General features: G+C 42.9%; 1 long non-coding RNA gene across 2 annotated transcripts; it reads right to left on the reverse strand.

Annotated features, from left to right (window-relative positions):
• Positions 1–4837: 4837 nt before the first annotated feature.
• Positions 4838–20312, reverse strand: LOC111932931 (uncharacterized). 2 transcript variants are annotated; one of them, XR_002866426.2, is made up of 4 exons: positions 19770–19955; positions 17571–17610; positions 7716–8955; positions 4838–6059 (listed from the first exon to the last, which is right to left on the reverse strand). It is a non-coding gene; the product is annotated as an uncharacterized LOC111932931 (long non-coding RNA). The 2 variants fall into 2 exon arrangements; XR_015273810.1 differs by lacking the exons at positions 4838–6059; positions 17571–17610; positions 19770–19955 and adding exons at positions 9829–10537; positions 20292–20312 and having other exon boundaries at positions 7438–8955.
• Positions 20313–22529: the final 2217 nt, after the last annotated feature.

Genomic DNA, 22529 nt, shown 5'->3' on the forward strand with positions numbered 1-22529 from the left:
CGGGCTGCGGTTGATAACAGGAGCCACTGAAATGCCCGAAATACCGAACAGCTGGCAAGGAAAACCTGTTTTCCTTGGGATGATCAGCAATTCTCCGCTAATGGATATATAAATGGTCCCATCACTTTCCAACTGCTCATCCCCGATAGATTCGCTATTCAAGTTACACGGGCAGCACTGCTCTTTTATAATCTGCTCATCTAAATATTTTTGCATAACATTGCTAGCAAAAATCAAGGAATATTTACATGGGAAATGCACCCAGAATTTATGCATATAATCCACTTTTTTTTCTGTTGTTTCTTGGTGCTTTATTTCAGAATTTTCTTCAATTGCACTTAGCCTGAGCCTTGTTTTGTTTTCTCTCAATGGAAACACATTGAAAATACTGCAGAGAGATGGGAAAGTTAAATCTACCAGGATTTTACTTAGAGCTCTGGGCAGGGTCTACTTGTTTTTCCTGTAACATATTCACCTTGTAGGACACACCAGTTTTGGAACACATACAGGAATGCTGTGGGTAGTTCTATATGGGATCCGAATTTGTCCCAAAATGTGCAATATTAAAGATGACCATTTTCCCTTCATTCCTATTACCTAGATATGAAAGTTCCAATTCAAGAATGTGTTTCCACATCCACAACACTCTGGGGTAATATTAAATGAACTCTGTTTAATAAAACACATTCCAAGTTGCTATTTTGATTGAAGCATTATACTTCTTGTCTTTCTATGAGTAGTTCAGATTTCACTGGGTCATTGAAATTTTTTGAATCAGTCTCTTTTCAAATCATATTTAAAACACAGACATAAATAATTGTGACACAGATCCCTTCACAGCACAAACCAGGAGTAAGGGATTCAGTGCTGCACAGCCGGTGCTGCAGTTACCTCTCAAGATAGGAAGGAAATTTTGTCATTCTCCAAACACACTGATCGTACCTTTCATAAAACATCTTACATTCATCCAAGGAGACAATGGCATCCCATTTTGTCCTTGAATCATTGAAATAAGAGGTATTTTGATCACAAATGTCTGCTATTATCAAAACACCATCATGATTTCCACAGGATTTGAATAGATAACACAGGTGAAGCTGTGCACAGGTCTTCCCCAGCACAGGTCTCCCCTGGTGCTTTTTTTTCTGCATTGAGTTTTATCTGCTTTTAAACATTCCACCATTGAGAACAACAGCACCATGCAAAGACCCTAGTTCTGTCCAGGGCAGCTGTGGCCCTCACAGGTGATGGCCAGAAGGAATATTGTCCAAGTCCTCTGTTTTGATGTTTTCTCCCTAGAAAACCCTATAATCACAGAACTGCTTTGGTTGGAATAACTTCTAAGATCAACTCTGATGTACATATGAAAATCACAGCAGACTTGCAGAAGATGTTGGAAAAAATACTCACTGAATAATAAATTCTTAATTTATTATAAAATACTGAAATATTTACAGATGCAGTTCTCCCTGCGTGAACCAGGAAACAAATGCAGTAAATGCAACTCAGGTATTAGGGTTCCAGACCTGGAATGGGTTCCTTCCCATCAGGATAACCTATGAGTTAAATGGTTAATGTCTTTCTGCCTACTCCAGCCAGTCCAGGCAGGATTGGGACAGCAGAGCATCAGCTCCATCCAACTGGATGGCCCCTGACCAGAGGAGACCAAGGGCCAGGGAGGCTCCATTGAGGGGTCAGGTGGGCAGCAAGCTCCTGCTGCACCAGCACCCCAGCATCACCCATCCACCTGCATGGGTGGTCCTCATCCTTTCCTTTGGGAGGTTCCTAATGCAGAAGGTTTCCCACTCTGGGGAACTCACGCAGGAGCCCCTGGGCTGGGGATAATGCTCAGTGCACCCCTGATCCCTGCACAAATCTCTGGGTACCATACAGGAGGAAAGGCAAGAGCCATTTCACCTCTCTGTGCTTCATGTAAACTTCTACACGTCAGAGTCCCACAGTCAGAGATCCCTCCAGACTTTTCTTTCTTATATTTCCACAGTACATCACTTCCCTTCCAGTAAGAGATAAATGAGAAAAGGGGTGGTGGAAGTAGGAGAGTAGTAGCAGGAAAAAAATATCTGACAAACAGCAACAGCTCCCCAACACCCCTTTAAAGTAATGACGATTTACCAAATGGTTGGGAAGTTGTTATAATTCCTTTTCCAAATTATTACTCGCCCTTTAGATTAGAAATGAGGCCAGGGTTAGCAATCAGCCATAAATGGTAGGATTTCTGAAGTAGAAGCACTTGTCTGATTGTGAAGTGGAGGCCATTATTGCCTTGATTGAGTCTTTTTTTTTCTGGGTTGTTTTTTTTTTTTTTTTTAAGCTTGCTTGATTTGTGGCTGAGAGCACACATTCACCACAGTACTGGGAGCAATCAGTCTCTCCCTGCTCGTTTTTGCTCAGTGATTTAGGGTCCACTACTTTGGCACAGCTGCCACCTTTTAGCCTCCATCAAGCAGAGATATTTTAAGTGAACTACATTTTGTGCTTGTCTTTTATTCTTTTATCCTCCCATTGCCTTCCTCATGGCTTTTTTGGGGTGGTTTTTTTTCCTTTTTTTTTTCTTTTTTCTTTTTTTTTTTGGTGGGGGGCGAATGGCTGTCTGTGAAAATATTGTGTGAAACTTTAATTCCAAGTAGGAAGTTGAAAGAAGGCAGCTGAAGCTGGCTGGTTGTCATCTGGCTCCATGTACATATCAGATCTGCAGTTACATGAAAAATAGGATTGAAGTAATTTGCTCAAGGACTAAAGTAAGCCAGAAGCACTGATGAGTGTTTGAGTGCTGGAGCTGACTTTGGTTTTCCTGAAACTCAGAGTTTAGCCAAGAATTTGTATTTCTACCATTAATTTCCAGAAATTATGTTTTACTAGCATATTGTACTTTGGAGCTCATCCCAAGCTATCTCTAGAGGTGTGAAGCACAGCTGAGGGGGCTGGTGCCTGGCAGACCCCAGGGTTCACCTGGCCCCCAGCCCATACCTGGTGGCAGCCAGGGAAGCCTGTGCAGAAAAGGCAGCAGAGCCACACTAGGGCCACCCTGCTCCAGTCCAGCCACAGAACACAGAGCCAGCACTTTGGGCTCAGGAACACAGCACATCTGCAGGAAGCCACAGGCATCAGCCTCATTCCTTTAATTGCTACTGCTAAATAGCTGAGTTTTGCCTCATAGTCCTTTTGCAGGCAGGAACCCTATGTCAGCCAACACAGTAAAACACACTTCCATGGGCCACTGGCACATCCCTACAACCATGGTGAATGGAAATGCACCAAATCCCCAACTACAGTGGTGTGATAGGCCATGGGAACACGGGGGCCACGTCATGCCATGTAATGCCTTGTAAATTGATGTAACATATATCATTTGATGTGATGTGATGTAGTGTGATGTGATGCTGCATTAAAAGGTTAGTGCTGTTGACTGTGTGAGAAAACAGGCAGTGGAAAAATAACAGAACTAATATTTCCTGGTGCTAGAAAATGCAAATGCAGCAGATCAGGAATTTAGTGCATGTCTGTAACTCACCTGCTCCTCAGACATGTTTTTCAAAATATCATTTTGGAGGGTCTCGTGCATCACTAACATCTCATGATCACCAATTCATTTAGGTAGGACACAGAAGAAATTTCTCCAACTGGTTGTGTCTCTTTCTAAGAACAGCCCATTTGGAGCCAGAGAGGGGATGGGTGCCAAAACCACCCCTGAGGGGAAACTGGGGACAGAGAGCAGCAACGGTCACAGGGCCATCTTGTCCCTGTCTTGGCAACATTCCCCCAGGGTGTATCTGCTCATCTGACAAGAACCTTCCATCAACTGAAAAAAAAAGTTATATTTTGAACAATGCTTAGTTAAAGTTTCAGGCCAGTTGAAATCTTGGGGTAGATGTTGTGGTTATTTGTCTGGAAAAACTATCTAGTAGTTTTCCAGGGATTTTTTTCTTCTTCTTTTTTTTTTTTTTTTCCCTAAATTTGTATTTCAGGAGAGGTTCTGTTAAAAACAAATGCTGGAAAAGGTTGGCCAGTTGCTGTTACCCATCAGTCCACTCAGAGATCATTCCAGTTGTATTTTGTCAGCTCTGAGAAGTTTGTCAGTAGAGTGACTTGTCACATCCACACATCTTGTGCGTTGGCCAGCTTTATGAATTTAAGGGTGTTGCTGTGCAAGGACTATGGGAGCAAAAGCAAAAGGTCTATTTTTCACACATATCCTTTCTCCAAGATTATAGCCCTCCTTTTCCTTACATCTAGTTGCTGTGGTTCCAGTCACCAGAGTGGGCTGGCCGGCGCAGGACAGGCAAAATTCTCTTGGTCAGCCACGAGGTCCGGCAGCAGGAAGGAATGTGTGTCTCACTTCCTCCCTGCAGCCTGAAGCTGAGCATGTTTGGAGTGCAGTGGTTCAGAGCTGTCACTTAACATTATCAGCTACATCTCCTGTCCTCCCTGGCAGCCCCCCCAAAGCAGAGACTGCGCTGCAGGGTGGTAGCCTGTCACTGGGGCTTCGAGGGAGAGGGATAACCATCTTGGTACAAACTTGACATCTATAAATTGATTACATAAGTGGGCAGTGGTGGTCCTTTCAAGTATGTTCCTTTTGTTTCAGCTTTACAGTAAAATTACCAGCAGCAGTTTACAATTAAGGGAAATAATAATAACTGCATATGCTTTCATCTGCACATACAATTACAATAAACTGCTTGCTTTAATAGGATTGTGAAAAATCTATGTTTGACCCCTACAAAAAAGTAAACATTCTTGTTCTGGATACTATATCATTATCACAACAAAGGAAAACTCCTGAAATCTGATGATTTAAACATCTGGAGAATGTTAATCGCTTCAAAATGACGGATGTTTTTTATTTCAGCTTTTGACAGACACACTCCTTTCATAGATAGATGATTATTTACATAAATTACATCACCAATGCAAAAAAAAAAATTCAAAAATAACTTCAAAGGATAAAGAGCTTAATTAAAATGAGCCTTTTATATTTCTTCTGTTGTAGAACACAGAAGACTTATAAGAATTTGTAAAGGGAAAATATAATGCCACAATTTTAAACATTTTTCAGTTTGGCTGTTGGCTTTTCCACTCTGTGCATGGGCTATGGGGGTGCACTTTGGAGGGGGCTGAGGTGCAGTAACAGCACTGCAAGCGTGGCCCACAGTGCTGCAGGAAACAGGGCATGTTGTGAGATGGGCAGGGGGCCGAGGGGCTCTGCAAAGGTTTTGGTGCCACTTTGACTAGTGCCTGCAGCTTCCACTGCTCTCTTACACCAATTTCATACAGTATAAAGCCACTGACTTCAGCAGAACTGTTCCTCCACAACTCAAATTTGTTTGGCTTCACACGTATAAGTAAAATAAATAATGTTAAATATATAACAAATACACATTATGTTCCGTATAACATAACGCGTTCTATTTAACATAATGTGTTCTATTATAACATACAGATCTACAAAGAGCAGCACCAAGGTACTCATCAGGAATGGGATCATGGGATCTGCATCCGATCCTTCAGTCCTGTGCCTCAATGTCACTCATCAGGAAGCAAATTCAGCATCCTCCCCCCTGCCGTTGTGGATGATGAGAACAGGCTCACCTGCAAGATTTCGGCTCCCAGCTACGTGTAAGACAACAATTTCAAAGAAGGTTGCAGGAATGAGTGAGAGGAACATGCAGGAGGATCTCAGTGTGTGACATCTGCAGAGACCCATGAGCCCTTTGGGTACAGCCGGGTAACGCTGCGTTTAACACAAGCAGTCTGAAAGGCTGCCGCACACTCAGTGTAGATCCAAAGGGATCCCTGTGCTGATCTGAATTACAGTCACTGCTCCAGCTGAATTCCTTCGACTCCAGAATGGCTGGAATTGGCCATGCTGCAGCACGACCCTGCTGGAGAGCCGCTGGCTGTGGGGGCCGTGCCCCTCGGTGCCGGCACGGCCAAGCCACGCTGCCCAGCACACCCATCACAATTTAGATGATCTGCTGCAATTTCCTCCGACATGCTGAGCTGATCTGCACGCTGACCTTAGCCAATTTGTCTTCTTTCTGGCAGAAATGTCATCCAAAAGGAAGTTATTAAGTCAAGGAGGTAATTCTGCAAGAGCAGTCCACTGTATAAACAGAACTTGACCCAGGGTAATTTACTTCTAGTCCTGCACAAAGGTACGATCAATACATTTCAGGATCTAAATATGCCAGTGAAGGCCAAAATGCAAGTATTTTAGAAAATATCCGTGAGGAGTTGTCTCTAGTACTAGAAACTGAGAAACAAGTGTAAAACAGCCTTTAGAAAATGAAGATATTTGGTATCTAACCACTGCAGATGTTTATACGTGGTATAAACATCTGCAGACAGTAGAGCTTGGCCTAAAGTTTTGCTAACCAACTCTTATTTAATTCCCTCCCTAATGTGTTAAACTACATTGATGCCCCCCCACTTAAAAAAAATTACAAAGGGGACCATTCACTGTCTTTTTTCTTTACCAACTTGAAAGATTGCTTAAAAATCTTTTTTAAAAGGAGGAAAAGAGTGAAAAAACCACAAATTCCTGCTCTCCGATGTAGAAAAAAAAAAAATTTGGAATGCATTCAGAGGCCTGTCTTCCTTACTAATATTAATTTAATGTTTTGCTTAGCCTAAAGCAATTTCCTCACCCAAGTCCAGTTCTCAACACATCCATGAACACAAAACCATCAGCTTTTCTTACACTGGGTGCACACACAGACACCCAACAGCTGGTGGGAATCTGCTGCTCCCAGCCCCTGCAGTGGCCAGTCCTGCCCAGGCACAGCCCCCTGGGTCCTGGCCAGGACCCCTCCATCCTGGGCAGGATGGCAGCCACAGCTCCCCTCTGACATGTCATGGGCTGGACACCCTTCTAGGCTGGTTCTAGGAAAGAGCCCAGGGGTGTGAAGGCAGGGAAATCACCAAGCTGAGTCTGCAAAGAGCAGCTGGGAACAGCCCCCAGTTTGGGGCAGGAGGTGTGAGGGCTGTTTTGCAGGCAGAAGACAGTTCACGTCTAGTTTTTGGCAAAACTATAGGCAATGCTGTCACCATTTCAAGTTTCAACAGAGTAAAGAGGGCGAATGTCACAGTTTCTACATCATCAAACCTTTTCCTGGTCTGCAAAGGTATGAAATGGTTAATTGTATTTATATTGAGAATGCACATGACTTCCCAAGCTATGAAAAGCAGCTCCCTTTCTTTCCTGGTACTTACACTTCCATTACATAACTCACTTTCTAGAAATACCAGCATCTGAAGTTCAAGAACTTCACAGTATCTAATGTCTCCTTGATGGCTGCACCTGGACCCAGATGAGCTCATTGTACACAACTACAGCCCCACTTCAATGCACTGCCTGCTCTGTTTGTTTTCACCAGTGAAACATGGATGTATGTCTCCAACAAACACAGAATCTGCTTTTTGTTCTTGCTCTTGTCACCCAAAAGGGATTTCACAACATATTTTATATTATCATCTTACTTGAAAATTACTTATACTAACAGGAATAAAAAGATAACTCAGTGTCTTCATTTCTGATCACCACATTTGTTTTGGGTCCCCCACCACCAGCTGGAAAGTCTTCTTCATATTTTGTGCCAGAGAAGTTGGTCTGTTTCTTGGCATTATTTGTACATTCTTCCCTCCTTCCACGTATTTCCACTTGAAATTTCAAATTCTTTTCACCAGGGGCTCACCTCATCTGCTGAAGCCAAAAAAATCCTGTATCCTGCCCAAACTTTATTCCTGACAGAATGCAATGAACTCTTGGTCATTTGGGGTCGGCTTCTGGTGGGATGACTCACATCACAAAATTAGGTAGCTGGCACAGAGAACAAACTTCATAACACAGCACACTGCTGACATGCTGCACTGGACACGACCCCAGGTAAGGACAAGGCAGGACCTCTGACCTCAGGGAAAACCTCCCATCTTTGTTTCATGGGTCTGGCTGCAAGAAAACATTCATATTCTGCATAAGGCAGCATAAGGGAGCAGTGTGGAACACAGAACAGATCCCTAGACAGCTTTCTGCTCCCAAAGGAGATGCCCAGGAAGGTGCCCATCAGAGAGGATTCTATTTGCATCAATCCAGCCCAGAGGAGGGAAGAAAAAAAGTGTCACTCCAAAACCACTCTATGAAAGGTATTATATGTTATCTAGTTTTTATCAGTTTTCCATGGTTTAAACAAGTTGAGTGAAACTGTAGGATTTAAAGTTGTGCCTGCAACATGAACCAGAGCATCACCTCCAGCCCACCAGATGGTCAGGCTAGTGGTCCTCTCTTGGTTTGTCCTTGAGCCGTTTTCATCCAGTCTTAAACACGAATAGAGTTTAGGCCTATATTTTGTACCACTGAATGTATTGATCACTGCTAGTTTTGATAAATAATATCTGAAAACAGCTAATAAATATGTGTGTATACAGCTAATATTAATGTGTGTAACTGAGCACATTTCCCATTTATCTGAAAGCTTGACTTTGGCACTGCCCAGAGCTGGCAACCTTGAGACTGTTGGCACTCCACTTCAAATACCCCAACTCTTCTGGTAGCATCCACAATCTCAGGCGGAAAACAGGTTCCCAAACAGCCAGAGAAGTGTCAAGACAAGAACAGGTGAAAACAATGAGCTCTTTGATGATCAATCTGTCACAACATACTTCTGTGGGGAGATAAATAAACTTCTGACATGACAAGTAGTGGCAAGCAATGCCAACTGGAGTTAACATGAGCTTAATAAAAGAACTAGCAACGCAAAATCAGAGAGGAAAAGTGACTCAACAAGACAGTTCAGAATATCAGATGAACAGCGGTTACTGATCCCAAAAAGCTGACTGGTCCACAGGAAGTTAAAACATAAGCAGACACCAATCTTTTCCCACTTTGGTCAATTTTCAAGGGTCTGCAAGGGTTATCATTGTGGAGCTCTCCAACATCTGCAAAATCAAATAGAAAACAGTATTCATTCAGAGTTGTTTAGGGATAGGATGTACTACTACTTCATATCAAGACTATTCAGAGGGGTAGAGAAATGGCTCGCACTATTTTAGAACTGGAATTAATTAAAAATTCAGGATAGAAATTTCAAACAGCCTAAAGTGCCAGACATGTTTGTATATATCTCTATAAATCCCTCAGCTGAGGTTATAATTCACTGAAGGCAAACAGCACAGCCCTTTCAAGTAAGTCTGTCAATAGCAGACTCATGCAGCCTGATTCCCTGCACATCTTCCTTCATCCCTCCTGCCATTTTAATCTAATTAGGGGCTTTTATAGCACAGGCATTGAGAGATCCTGGGAATTCCACACTATCCAGTTGTCCACTGCCATTGAATTTAAGTATTCTGGGAAAGAAGATGAAGGTTTCAGCCCCCTGGTTCTGGAGTTATCATCTACCACTGACTGATGAGGATCCACATTGGTTGATCAGAGCACATGGCAAACACTGCTTCCTCAGCCCCTTTCCAAGAAAATATCTTTGGACTGAGCTTGAGCTTTCAGTCATGCACAATTTCTAACATGTGTTTTCTGTGGTCAGAAGTGATAAGGTGAAAACTTTTTTAAAAATCAAGAGGCAGAGAGTAAAGCTAAATCAATCAAAGTGGCACATGGAGATATGAAACCTGTGTCCAAAACTGAGCTAAAGAGGAGCAAACAGCCTGGCTGTGCCCAAATCATGCCAGGCAGCTCTACCACTGCATAGTAAAGGGGTCTCAGTGCCAAGTATTGACAGAAACTAATGGTTGGAAAGAAAGAAAACCAGCCTGATGACTGCAATTCTCTGTCTTCACTATCTTCAGTTGACTTACTGGACTTTAATTAATAACTGAAGCAGTTGTGTGAGCATCTCTTGATTTTGTCACAGTTTTTGTAGCTTCAGAAACATCTCTAAGGAAACATGGAAAGGACAAGCAAATTGGTTTTCAAGGAAGGCAGCACAAGAGAGATCTGAGCAGAAGCAGAGGCAAAGGAGTAATTTGGGTTCTGGTAACAGCAGTTCACGCCACAGAAGTGAAACAGCCAAGGCTCCTGACATTGTAATTCAGATATTCAAGTCCCTGTGCACTCTGGGAATGCTTTTAGTAGTTTTCAACAAAAAAGATGCAATATCATTAACCTTGGGTAGAAATTATGTCAAGGAAATCAGTGGCACAGTGCTGTGATCCTGGGAAGAGTAACTATTCCACATTAAAAAAAAAAAAAAAGGGTGAGGGAGAGGCTGGGAGCTCCCCAGGGCTGGAAGCATCACTCCCAACCCCACACCATTTCTCCTGTGCTTGGAGCAGCAGCACGAGACACAGGGATAGGCAGGACACCTGCCACAGTGAACTGATGCTCAGCCCTCATGGGGAGAAAACAGTAACAAAACAAAAAAACTCCACTGCCCTTGAGGTTTGAAGTGAATGTAAAATAGACACTGAGCAGTCCCCAGTCTGATTCAGACACCTCCTGGGACTCTTCCCTTCACTGGCAGCACAGTCTGGGCCTGGAGGAACACCCAAGTGAAAAACTGATCTCCTGCAGAGTTCAATAGTAAAAAACAAGTATCAAGGGTGAAAATAAAATTATGAAATTATTTTTCATGTAAATACATTTATTTTACAAAGCAAATATAAAATGTAAAATGAGACAATGTCCAAAAATATTTCATTTTTAATGAAAATTAAAAATCACAAGAAATTGAACACAGGTTCCTGCTTATGTAGCTGAATCCCAAGTCCCCAGTTTTATTTGGTTATCACATAAAATCATGTTATTTTCAGTGAGGTTCATATCAGACATGCCTCTGATTCTTCCTACAGCTGATAGTACCCATCAGTTCTTCATACTACTATCATAATAATTATTTGGAATTATCATTACTATTATGTATGCAGAGAATAGAAAATTAAAGTAGCACACAAATCATACGGCATTTTAAAAGACCGGAATTCAAATCTAAAATGACAGGCACAACAACACTACCTCTCTGTGGAAAAGATGTGGATCTTCTTCACAGCTATGGATGAGGCACTCCAGAAGACTGTTCATCAGTTTGTATTTTAATACAAGCTTAAAATATTAAAATTAGAGCTGGGTGAAAAGTGCTCAGACAAATAATTTCTGTTCTATTTGTTTCAGAGCACAAGCCCTTGTTCCTACTACCTCAGTGTCAGCCACAGACAAGGTGACAGTGGTGTCACCCAGCTCGGGCCCAGGGTATCCCAGGGAGTTTAACATCCTTCTCCAGCTGCAAGACAACCAGAGAACCCACCCCTGCAGCACAGCTGGTGAGGAGGCCTGGGGACCTAGGACCTCCTGGCACCAGCTGCTACCAGCCCTGGACCTAGGTCAGAAAAAGGATTAAGGGCAATACCAACAGAGGAAATTTCACAAACAAATATTTCTTTTCCAAACCTTATAGATCTTTTGTCTGACAGTAACAAGTACCTGCTGATAACTCACAGTAACAAACACCTTTGTCTCACACCTTTCTCTTGCACTGCCCAGTGGTCTGTGAAGGTGCATCTAGAGCAGAGCCTCAGGCAGCTGCTCTGCAAACATCAGCCACTGAAACTTGTCAAGGGGGTCTTTGAGGCAGGCTGAGTTTCGGTCTTGTTTGAGGGTGGCTCAGCCTGTGGTGTGTGTCCCTGGTGGCAGCGGTGTGATGGAGCCCCGTGGGTGCCCCTGCACACAGACCTGTGCGTCTGTGTGCAGAACCCAGCCCAGAGAAGCCCCCAGACAGACACACAAATGCTGGGTTTGAGCTGCAAAGGCAACTGATACTCAAACCAAATACTGCAATCCTTTATTACTCACTGCAGATGGAAACTGTGTAAGCTTACACTTTTCACACCACATTTTGACTCAATACCAGCCAAAGACAAGAGCCAAAATTCTGTCAAGACTCTGCTCTTTTCAGTTTTGATTCCCTGAGAAAGAATCTGAGGGAACAACATGACTAGGACTCCTTTAACCTAATTAAAAACTTATGACCTGTTACAAATGAATAGAAGAGATACAGACAGTGAAAGGAAATGTCATCAAAATCCCAGTATTCCAACAGTCACAGGGACGTGAGCAATCCTCTGGTAACCCTATAGCTGCATCAAAAGCAGCCAGTGAGCCCCAAGCAGTATTGCCAAGATGATTACTCAGTTCCTCTTGGAACCTGGCTTCATGTCTTACGTGCCCCATGCTCCACATTCTGCAACAGGTAAAAGGAAACTAAGCCATGTGTTCCCATTTTAATTACAAAGCCAACCCTTTCAACTCATTCCTGGATGACTTAATCATGCTGGAAGACTGAGCAAGGCTGACAGGTGAATGTGAGTATAAGGAATACACAGTGTTAATCTAAACCTTTCCTCTGCTCTGGGGGACCATGGATTCCCACCACGACTGGCAGAAGCAAAACGCTCAAGGACCCCAGGGAGGACTGGTGTGGTTGCAAGGCTCAGGTAGAAACTGCACCTCCATCTCGGGTATATTTTCCTTTATAAAACCCCTAAGAAATGCAGTTGTGAGCCACTCTGCAGAAAATGAATGGAGGCATACCAAGGGACTGAGCAATTTACCTAAGGGCACACAGATGTCATGCCACAGCAGGGGACTGAATTTTCATGTCCAGAGTCTTTGGATTCTTTGCCAAGCACAAGTGCGCTCTCTGCGCCCAATCCATGCCCAAAGGCATGTGCCATCCAGCAAGAACCAACAGAACAGCAGAGGCTTTGGGTGCTTAAAGTCACCTGGCTGCAACCACACATTGTTCAGCATGGACTGCCCTCATGCCCAGCGTGGTATCATGGTTAGTGTCAGCAGAACTCCCTCTGAGGCAGGACTATGGCAAGAAAAGCAAAGGGAGGTTTGACCTTATTTGGGATTTTCCTTCCAACATCCATTACCACATACACCATAGTACTCAGTATCAAATTGAGATCTCCTAGCAGACTGATGATGGAACATTCCAGGCCCTTCTCAACCCTTGGGATGATAGCAGATGGCTCTGTACTTCACCACTCAGATGAAAGCCCATGGGTTCAGAGGTATTTCATCTCTCTGCAGCATATCTCAGCTTTTTCTTTACCAATGATGATTATTCAATAAAAGTTTGTAACTGCAACTTCATATCCACTATATAAATCAGTTTTAACTGCACAGTCTAAGTATGTGAATGTTCTGGCAACCAATTGAAAACAGATAGGTTCCTGCTCACAGCTCCATGGCAGTGAAAACCATGACAAGCTGAGGAAGGTATGTTCAGAAAGGAAAATCTCACGCCAGTGCTCATATGGAAATGATTTTTTTCAAAACACTGTGGTATTACAAATCCAGCCCAATAAATAGCAAGGTCACAGTAGCATTGCTCATCATGGCATCTCTTGTAAAATTCAACTTACTCAGCATTTTGACTGTCAAGACTCTATTTGCTCTTCAGTGTTAAAAGTTAACAGCTGAACAAAAGAGTCATCTTCATCACTACTAATTATTTCTAATGGTTCTCGAACTCAGGAATTAGGTTATATAATCCTGAATAGTAGAATCTTACCTATAACATAGTTGCCTATGTACCAGCGCAGAACACTGCATACTTGTACTTATAGTAACAAAAAATAACAACTTCATTAGTTAGCAGGAAACCTGCCAGTACTTTAGAACTCTTTGGACAAAGCTCTCAGACATACAGTTTAACTTTCCAGTTGCTCTGTGTGGAATCAACAGTTGGACTCAAGGGTTCTCATGGGTCTGTTTCAACTCAGGATATTCAATGATTCTACGCATGTTGTTGGGCCAAGACCAAAGTACCCATGACAATATGTTCAAAAGTCATGCAAACGTGTCAGTTTGCAGAGGTCTTGACAACCTGTGTAGGCTGCACTGGATGTGTCTGTGGCTGGAGAAAAAAGCATGATCAAACACGACTTAAGAGGCAGGAACAATTACACAAAAAATTCCTGAGTGAAGGCTAATATTGGTCCACTTGGAGATTTCATAAGTACAACGTAGTGATGAGCAAAGTGACCAAAAAATAAGATGTCTGTACCCAGTTACCCAGCTTTGAGTAAGGGCTGACCACCTTTGAGTGGCCGAGAGGATCCAGATGCTGGCTGGGCTTCCCAGCAGTCATCAGACAGATAGGCAAGGTGGGACAAGCATTCCTCTGCTCAGGGTACTCTAGCTTCTTGCACAGGGGAAATTTTTCAGCTGTTGCTGTGCCAACCATCCTTTTAGCTTGCATACCCTTATACAAGACACTTTATCTGTTTTCAGTGGTTCCAAATCCAGGACAGGAATCAAACATGTGCTTAAACACATACTGAAGTCACATGGAAGCAAAGAGAGAAGCTGAGCAATCAGTGCCAAAGCAAGGAGAATCATTTTAGTGGTTTGGGAAACAATGTGGTTTTGCTCTTCCCTCCCTTGCTTCAAGCTGTCTGCTCTCATCCCATCACCTGGCCACCCTCTGGGTTAGCAAGGTTATGTGCCACTGCCAAAACAACTCGGCACCAAAATCCACCCCAGGGTCCTTCAGGGGCAGCACCACAAGTGTCACTTCAGCACTTTACTGTGCTTTTATCACAAACAACATCAGCCCGGAAGCCTTGAGTGGAGCTCAAAAGTGCTCAGGGGCAAGGACCACCTACTGCTTGAAGATTGGGACCATATTATTCCCAGTGAACCTAACTTGCAAGAACCACTGACAGGATGAGAGGAGATGACCTCAAGTTGCACCACATGAGGTTTAGATAAGATATTAGGAAAAAAATCTTAATGGAAGGTTGTAAAGCCCTGGCACAGCTGTCCAGGGCAGTGGTGGAATCACCATTCCTGTAAGTGCTCAAAAAGCATGTGGCTGTATTACTCAAGGACATGGTTTGGTGGTGAACAGGACGTTGATGCTGGGTTGATGGTTGGACTTGATGATTTTAGAGGTTTTTTCCAGCCTTAACAATTCTACAATTCTGTGATTCAAGTTTCTTCTCTGTTATTTGGAAAAAAACATGTTTTTACTATATTTTTCACTCAGGCAGCTCATTACAGACCATCATGATGGTGTCACACACGGAGGGGCAAAAGGCAGTTCCAGGAGCAAGAGGGCTGGCTTTGTATTGTGAGAAGGAGACAATCAGCTTCATCTGTAGCAGAAAGAGGTAAAGTATTGCAGCTACCAAAACAATCAAAGATGCAACTGAGCAGCAGGTTCTGAGCGTGGTCTGAGCAGCCACAGAACTGGCTACAGTAACAGTCAGCCTTTCACAGAGGTGCTTGCACGTCACAGACACAACCAGCAGAATTCAGCTCGTTACAGCCCTGCTGGTTCTGGATATGCAATTTTTTTCCTGAAATGTACCTCTGCCATCCAATTGCTTATCAAATAATTAGCATAAATTTGGTCTTTGAGTGGTTGCAGCTTTTTGGGGTGAGTGAGGGTTTCTAACGGCTCGTTCCTGTCCTCTCACTGACATACATAATGAAATATGGGCAAAGAAAAACAATAAGCTAGGGACCTACAGCACTGGGGTGGGCCAGGGCTGGGCACCCTCCAGAGACAAACCCCCACACTGCTGTGGACACTCACAGATCCATCAGTTCTTCCCCATATGTTGTAGCAAGCACTTACACGTCCCATGAAGGGGCTGTGTTCACTGATAAATACCAGATTGCCTCAACGTGGCTGTTCTGGGACTTAAGTTTCTTGAAAAATGCAGCTTTTATTAAAGATAATTAAGCATTGTTTTCTTTGGTGTGAGTCACTGAACTGCATCATGTTCTGCCTTTGCATTTTGGATGATCAGTATGATGATACTGGGAAAATATAATAATTTTGATTACCACAGCAAGAGTAAGGGCAACAAGTTCTGATCTTAAATTTCACAATGCACATCCATTACTACTCCCATATGAACAAAGCAGAGCCCTGAACATGTTCATTTTTTTACCCATGCTCCTTGGGAATACTGGAATAGCTATTGTTCCATCACAGTTCTTAGATATTATAGCTCTGCAGTTTACCAGTTCAAGCCAAATTCATACTGATTTCAGGAAACTATTAGAATATTTCAGCCAATTTTCCTCTAGCAAGAAGTAATCACTTGGGAGCAGAAAGGATTAAACTCCATCTTCAATGGGGTCTATGCGGTTTTTTAGGCACTTTTTCAGGGACACCACATTGGAGAAGCCAAGATTCCTAGTCAGTCTTGTAAAAGATTCTGCATCACCACTAAAAGCCTTTGGAAGTGAACCAAGGTTTTGCTGTCATTTAGCCGATGGAGCCAAATCTTCGTCACCTGTGCAGTACTGGAGGGCAGGATTTGCCTCTGGCCACTCGGGGAGAAGACACTGTGAATTTAGGGCACATCCACCTCATACACAAAGGCGGTGCTCCAGGGTTCTAGTTCACATCAGAAATACCTCTGGCACAGTGACGGAGAGGCATTGCATAAATTACTTGGCTTTCTTTTCTGTTATGATTCCTGGCTAATTCCCAGGCAAAAGTGGGCACTGGACTGTAGGCACATTAGAATCCCCCTCCCTCCCCTCAAGAGCTGCCCAAAAGTCAATTTTTACTTAGTGGAATTTCTATTAATTTCAAAGTCTTGTGCCTATTGCAAAGCTAAAAATCTGCCTATTAAGAATAAGAAAGTGTTAGGCATCAGAAGTTATCAAGCAGTCTTTTAGAGTCTCAGAGGCTGTGCTGAAGCATTTTCTTGTGATCTGTTAACAAATATTTCATTCCCTGAGGAAAAAGACTCTCACTTTGGTTGCTAAATATAGCTCAGACGTATAAAACCTCCACAAAATACACTAAACCCAAAACAATAAAGCAATAGATTTGATTCCACTTCCACCCAGATTTTCTGAAATTTCTATGGTCTGATCTCCAGCTGATAAAAGAGGACCATGGCCATCTATGTGAGAAGAATCTGCTCCATGATGGGAAAATCAACTGTAGCTAAGACAAGAATGAATCTCAGGACTTATTCTGTTAACAACAGGTTATTCTTATATGTTCTTATATGTTTTGCAGCACAGGAAACAGCTCACAGCTTACAGCAGGACAAGACTGTGAGCATCTCTGTTCCCAGCTGAGGCAGAGGATCGTTGTGGGATGCTTCAGGCTTACTTCCTTTGTCTTGCATGTGTAGATTTCAGAAGGCTTCAAGGCTTAACAAGTCCTTGAAACACTTGGCCAATTTTTTTTTTCTTTCATGTAGATAGAAAATGGAGGCTGAAATGGGGAAGAATCTTCCAGAAAAAAAAACAATTATAGCTGTTTTTAATGATTATAAAAATATGAAGATATATAGAAGGGTTACATTTCATATAGAAAATTCTTACTTCTCTCTAAAACTTGATTACCTACAAAATACATTTCTGTGACAAAGCTTTCCAAAGGAGTCCAATTAGTTTTTACAAGATAAAATCACAAGAATTTCTCAAGGGGTTGGTTTCGAAATAATTTTTATTCTAAACCCATTTTTATTCCTAAATTATTTTTACTACTTTCTGATTACAGGCTGCCACAAAATGACCAAGCCACACTACTGGAATAAAATACTTTAAAGCTTACCATTCTTATGAAGTATTTTGATTATGTTATTCAGTTGAACCTGAAGATCAAAAAAAAAAAAAAATCACAAGGCAAATTCTTGTGTGGTTCAAAGCCATATTTACCTGGTTTCAGCTCTTGTTTTTGTCTTGAGTCAAAGCTATACTCATTAATTTGAAACAATACACTCAAACTTTTAACATATGTGAATTGAATTTGACTCAATGTCCTGGCAACATCCCTGGTAAGGTATTACCCAGTACCTTATTTTGTTTTCACAGATGTGCAACAACTTAGAGCTCCATAGACAATGCTGGTGCCTGTGAAATAGTCCAGATATATTTAAATTTACATTAAAACACAAATATTGGACTGCCACAGCCTTACAAAGGGTGCCCATACTGCCAGCATTTACACTGAAACCCCAGAGTAAACATTGGGATGTTTTCCTGTGATGAAGGAAGGTGCAAAAAGGAAGGACAAATGGGTCATCAATTGCTAAATAAGTTGCTGGATTTTCTTGAAGCTGTGTGACTGTGCAAAGGGCATTTGTCAGTAGGAGGGACTTTGCAAAAGAACCCTTCTTACCACCATGTAGTTTGAGTATGAACTTTGAAGGTCTACAGGGTATGGTGCACAGCCTCTGCCAGGGTAGAAAATGAATCCTCACAGTGTAACCTGATGTTCTGGACACCCCTCTGACTCTCCAATCCCTAAACCACAAGCCAGATTTACATTCCTGGCTCAGTGTTGCCTTGGTCACACACAGGTCACTATCACAGAAGTGCTCACTAACAACAGTGGCCCAAATAGACCCACAGTCCCCTGAATTTAAAGCAGGAGATGATTTTTTAAGTGTTGTGGCATCTCACAAAAGCCATTAATTGCTGTCAGCATTGGATATTCTACTGTATTCTCCAAACCTTGAAAAGAGCTCCAATAGTTTCAGTGAAAATTCCCTGAAGTACACATCTGATGGCAGAGGAAAGTAGTTTAAACACTGTTAGCTGATCACACATCATTTGTGAGAACCCCAGATTAAGTGATAGGGCACTCCTTGCTAAATGAAAGCCAACTTCTGCCAATAACCATACAGCATGATTGTGCAAGTGTTTACTGCAGATCCCAGCAAGGAAAAGGAGGAAAACCAGCAAGGGCCAGAATCCCCCTTAGACTCCCCTTGAGGGAGCACCAGCACCTCTCTCTCCTCTGGCTCTGCTCTCCAGCCAGCGTTCCACCAAGGCACTGTGTAATTCCACAGCAGCTGGGAACATGCACTGAGCACCTTCTCTGCCAGCGTTAAGCCAGGGGCACAGCACCCAGCATCCCAACCTGCACACACAAAAGTCTCACTTCAAAGCGCTCATTTCGGTTTTTGTTGACATGGCAAAAAAACAAAATACAACACAACACACTAAAGAAGCCAAAAGAAGTATCTACAGAAAAGATTTGCAAAATAATTTTCACTCATGGAAAACTGAAGAAAATCCCAACTCCCACAGCACACACACCAGGTCCAGAAATAAATTTCTATCTCTGCACACATGCTCTCTATACCTATATTGCCTGCCAAGTGTTTTTAGAGAAACATTTATATAAAAAAATGTGCTGATTCATCAACAGTAATTTTGTATGTAGGGAAAAAGGTCAGTTATGAGAAACTGAAAATTTCAATATCCAATTGAAAATCCAATTTCAAAAGCCTAAATTAACAGCACCAAGTTTTTAATCAAAGTCAGTCTTTTATTATGAAAAACTGATTATTTTTTCACAAATTTCAAAAATATAATATGAAAGAAAAGCATAAAAAGAAATTCAGAACAAAATACTCTAAGCAATTACAGTTACAACTGGATCCCTTAATTTTTGTATTTTCAGCTCTTCCTCACATCTTAATAGTAAATGCAGTAATCTTGCATCGTGGTCTTGAGTCTTTTCTCATTTTTTCCCTGCAGCATCCCTCTAAATACTATCCATAGATGCCAGAGCTTCCTCTCAGCAGGCTTCAGGGCGATGCAGAGGGCTCACTTTGCAGGGAGTAAAGTCCAACACACTGAGGCAGCTGCAGCCCCATGAGTAACAGGTCCGAGGACCGGCTCTGATGAGTATTTCTCATTACAGCGTTCCCTACTCACCCTCTGCTGATGCTCCATCACAGCGTGGCAGCCCTCTGAAACCACCTTTGGCTCTAAAATTCATTTAGGAGCTTATTTTACTTACCCCAAGTACTCATTTTGCTCACTCACAGCCATATGCCAACGATCATTAATGAACAGTGTCTCCTTTCTTGCCTTGCTCTATCCCTTCTCTCCTTCGCGCGGCGAGCGCGCGGGGCCAGCCGGGGCCGGCCGGGCCTAGCCGGGGCCTGCCGGGGCCAGCCGGGTTTAGCCGGGGCCAGCCGGGCCTAGCCGGGGCCAGCCGGGGCCGACCGGACCAGCCGGGCCTAGCCGGGGCCTGCCGGAGCCAGCCGGGGCCAGCCGGGCCAGCCGGGGCCGCCCGGGCCTAGCCGGGACCAGCCGGGCCTAGCCGGGGCCAGCCGGGCTCAGCCGGGCTCCTGAGGCCAGGGGGAGCCTCTCTGTCCCGAGGCGGCCCCTGCAGGGCCCGCGGCCGCGGAGAGCCCCCGGCAGGGCTGAAAGAGGCTCCATCAGCGCAGCCTTTTGCTGTCTTTCGGAGCTCGCTAGAGAGGAGACAGGCACCTCTGAGACCGTCATCACAGAGCTGATCACACAAAGTAATTCATACCTCCGTAAACTTGCGCCGAGTGATTAAACACTGTGTGGTGCGTGTTGTCCTGAGCCACCAGCAGCAAAAACTACCCAAGGACAGAAGCCTTGAGGAGACTACAATTTGCTTCTACATTTTAATCAAGAACTAACTCCTAATCAGCCTTTCCCTTTTAGCTTTTCCGCTAAAATAATTCCATGGAGGGTCTAACAGCATTCTCCAAAGTTTCTTCCTACAGTTTTATTTTAAACAAAACAAAAAGTGAAAGTTGCACGGGATATGTGTTGCAGGTCTCAGTTTTCAAGGCAATTAAACTCAACAAAGCAGAGAAAATCTCTGTTCACAGGGAAGGTGATGACTGGGATTTACTTATCTGTTCCCATTTTGAGGCACCCCACTGCCAAAGCACTCCTCCCACCCTGACCACACACCTGGGAAGGGATCTCCCACACTCCACTTACTGAAACGTGCCCTTGGCTTCCCACAACCATCAGTACCAAATGTCAGAAAAAAACACGTGAAGGAATTAAATTAAACAAAGGCAGTACTATAGAAAGGGTTCCTAATACACAAGATAAGCATTCATGCGTTAAACATTTTACTTCCAAAGGACAGCAATCTGGGTAGCCCAGAACATTATGTAAGGGACATCGACAACAGAAGAATCATAAAGTTTAAAAGTCTGTCTTAATCAATGGTGAATTTAGTACTTGTTGCTACAATTACAAAGATAATAGTTCCTTTATGTCAATGCCTTTGGTTTTGCAGCTGTAAAATAGCTTTGAATTCAGCATTTCAAGTAACAGAAATTAATAGGAGGTCATTTCTACCAGAGAAATTTTAGGGGCCCATCCTCTCTAATCATCATTAAAAACTAAATCCACAGGAGAAGAGGCACTTTACTGATTGTCAAGTGGAAGCTATTATTCATTTGATGAAGCTCTTGGCACTGTGCCATTTATTCTGCTGTAGAGCCTGCTGGTTGCTCTACTTCATCTCATGCAATCAAGGTTGTTTCTGCCTGCCAAGAGTTATTTATAGAGTGGGGGAAAAAAATAGCAATATGTTCTCTTGCTTCAAAAGCAAGTTTCAAACTTTCTAAGTGAACAACTGCCTCTCTTCTCCCTAGTGACATTCTTCTTTTTGACCTCTACTTGCACAAAAACAAAAGCACTTTCCTAGATTTCATCTTGAAACATGAAAACAATTCTCATATCATGGACATTTTCATTGAGAAATCATTTGATTTTCTCCAGTTAAGATTCTGCATAGCCACACAGCTATGGCAGCAGGCAGCCAGCTCCCCCGTGTGCCACCTCTATCAGCCCACCAAAGGGGGTATGCAGAAAGGAGGGTCACCTTCACTGGCATAACTCACCTGTACCTACAGAGCCAGGAGATTTTGCTGGTGATGGAGACATGTCTCCTGCCTTCACTAAGCTGCCGAGTTGAGGAGGTAGCCAAGGTATTTGGGATGAGGGATGATGAATTTCTATCCCAAAGCTTGCTTCCCCAGGTCCAGACCACATACAGTCCTTAGACCCAGGTGGAGTGGGCTGCAGTGCTGTGGAAGGCCTTGATATCCACTTTAATGTGTAAATGTCTGTAAATACCTAAACAAAAGTCTGTTTTTTACCGCAAGGCCAGTTTAAATTAGGAGTTCTGACATTCTTGAACTGAAATCTGTAAAATCAGAAACAGTCTTGAAAGTGAATGTAGCAAAACACCACTAGTGTTGAGTTTGTGCATAAAACCAGAACCAACCCTTTATGGTTTTTGTAGTTTTTAAGAGCAGCCCCAAATAAAGCTCAGACTATACATTTGAAAAGGGGGAAAAGTAAATTTCCTGCATGGTAAGACTTGAAGTCTCACAAATGTTTGGGAAGCAAAACTATCAAAGTGCAATTGAGTAATACTCAATTCTGATTTATTCATCTCTGTGAAACACAAAGCAAACCATGGTCATCTCCACTCCAGAAAATATTGCTAGCCCTCCATTTCCAGAGCTATTGACCAGTTTATTAAAATAGACATGGTTATTTCAAGTTTACTCATTGCAGTTCTGTTACCTTTGCTCACACAAAGCAGCACTCTATTCCATGGTATTTTATTTTCCCTAGTATCACACAATTATTTCCTGAACTATCTAGCACTGGTATCCTACCCCACCTTAGGACTTGAAACATGATAAACAAAGCACAGTCCCTGCATCAGTCTCTTTCACCCCTAGACCAAACTAGCAATTCCCTAATAAAG

The sequence above is a fragment of the Cyanistes caeruleus genome, chromosome 9 (assembly GCF_971803275.1).
Source record: "Cyanistes caeruleus chromosome 9, bCyaCae1.hap1.1, whole genome shotgun sequence".
NCBI classification, from domain to species: Eukaryota; Metazoa; Chordata; class Aves; order Passeriformes; family Paridae; genus Cyanistes; species Cyanistes caeruleus.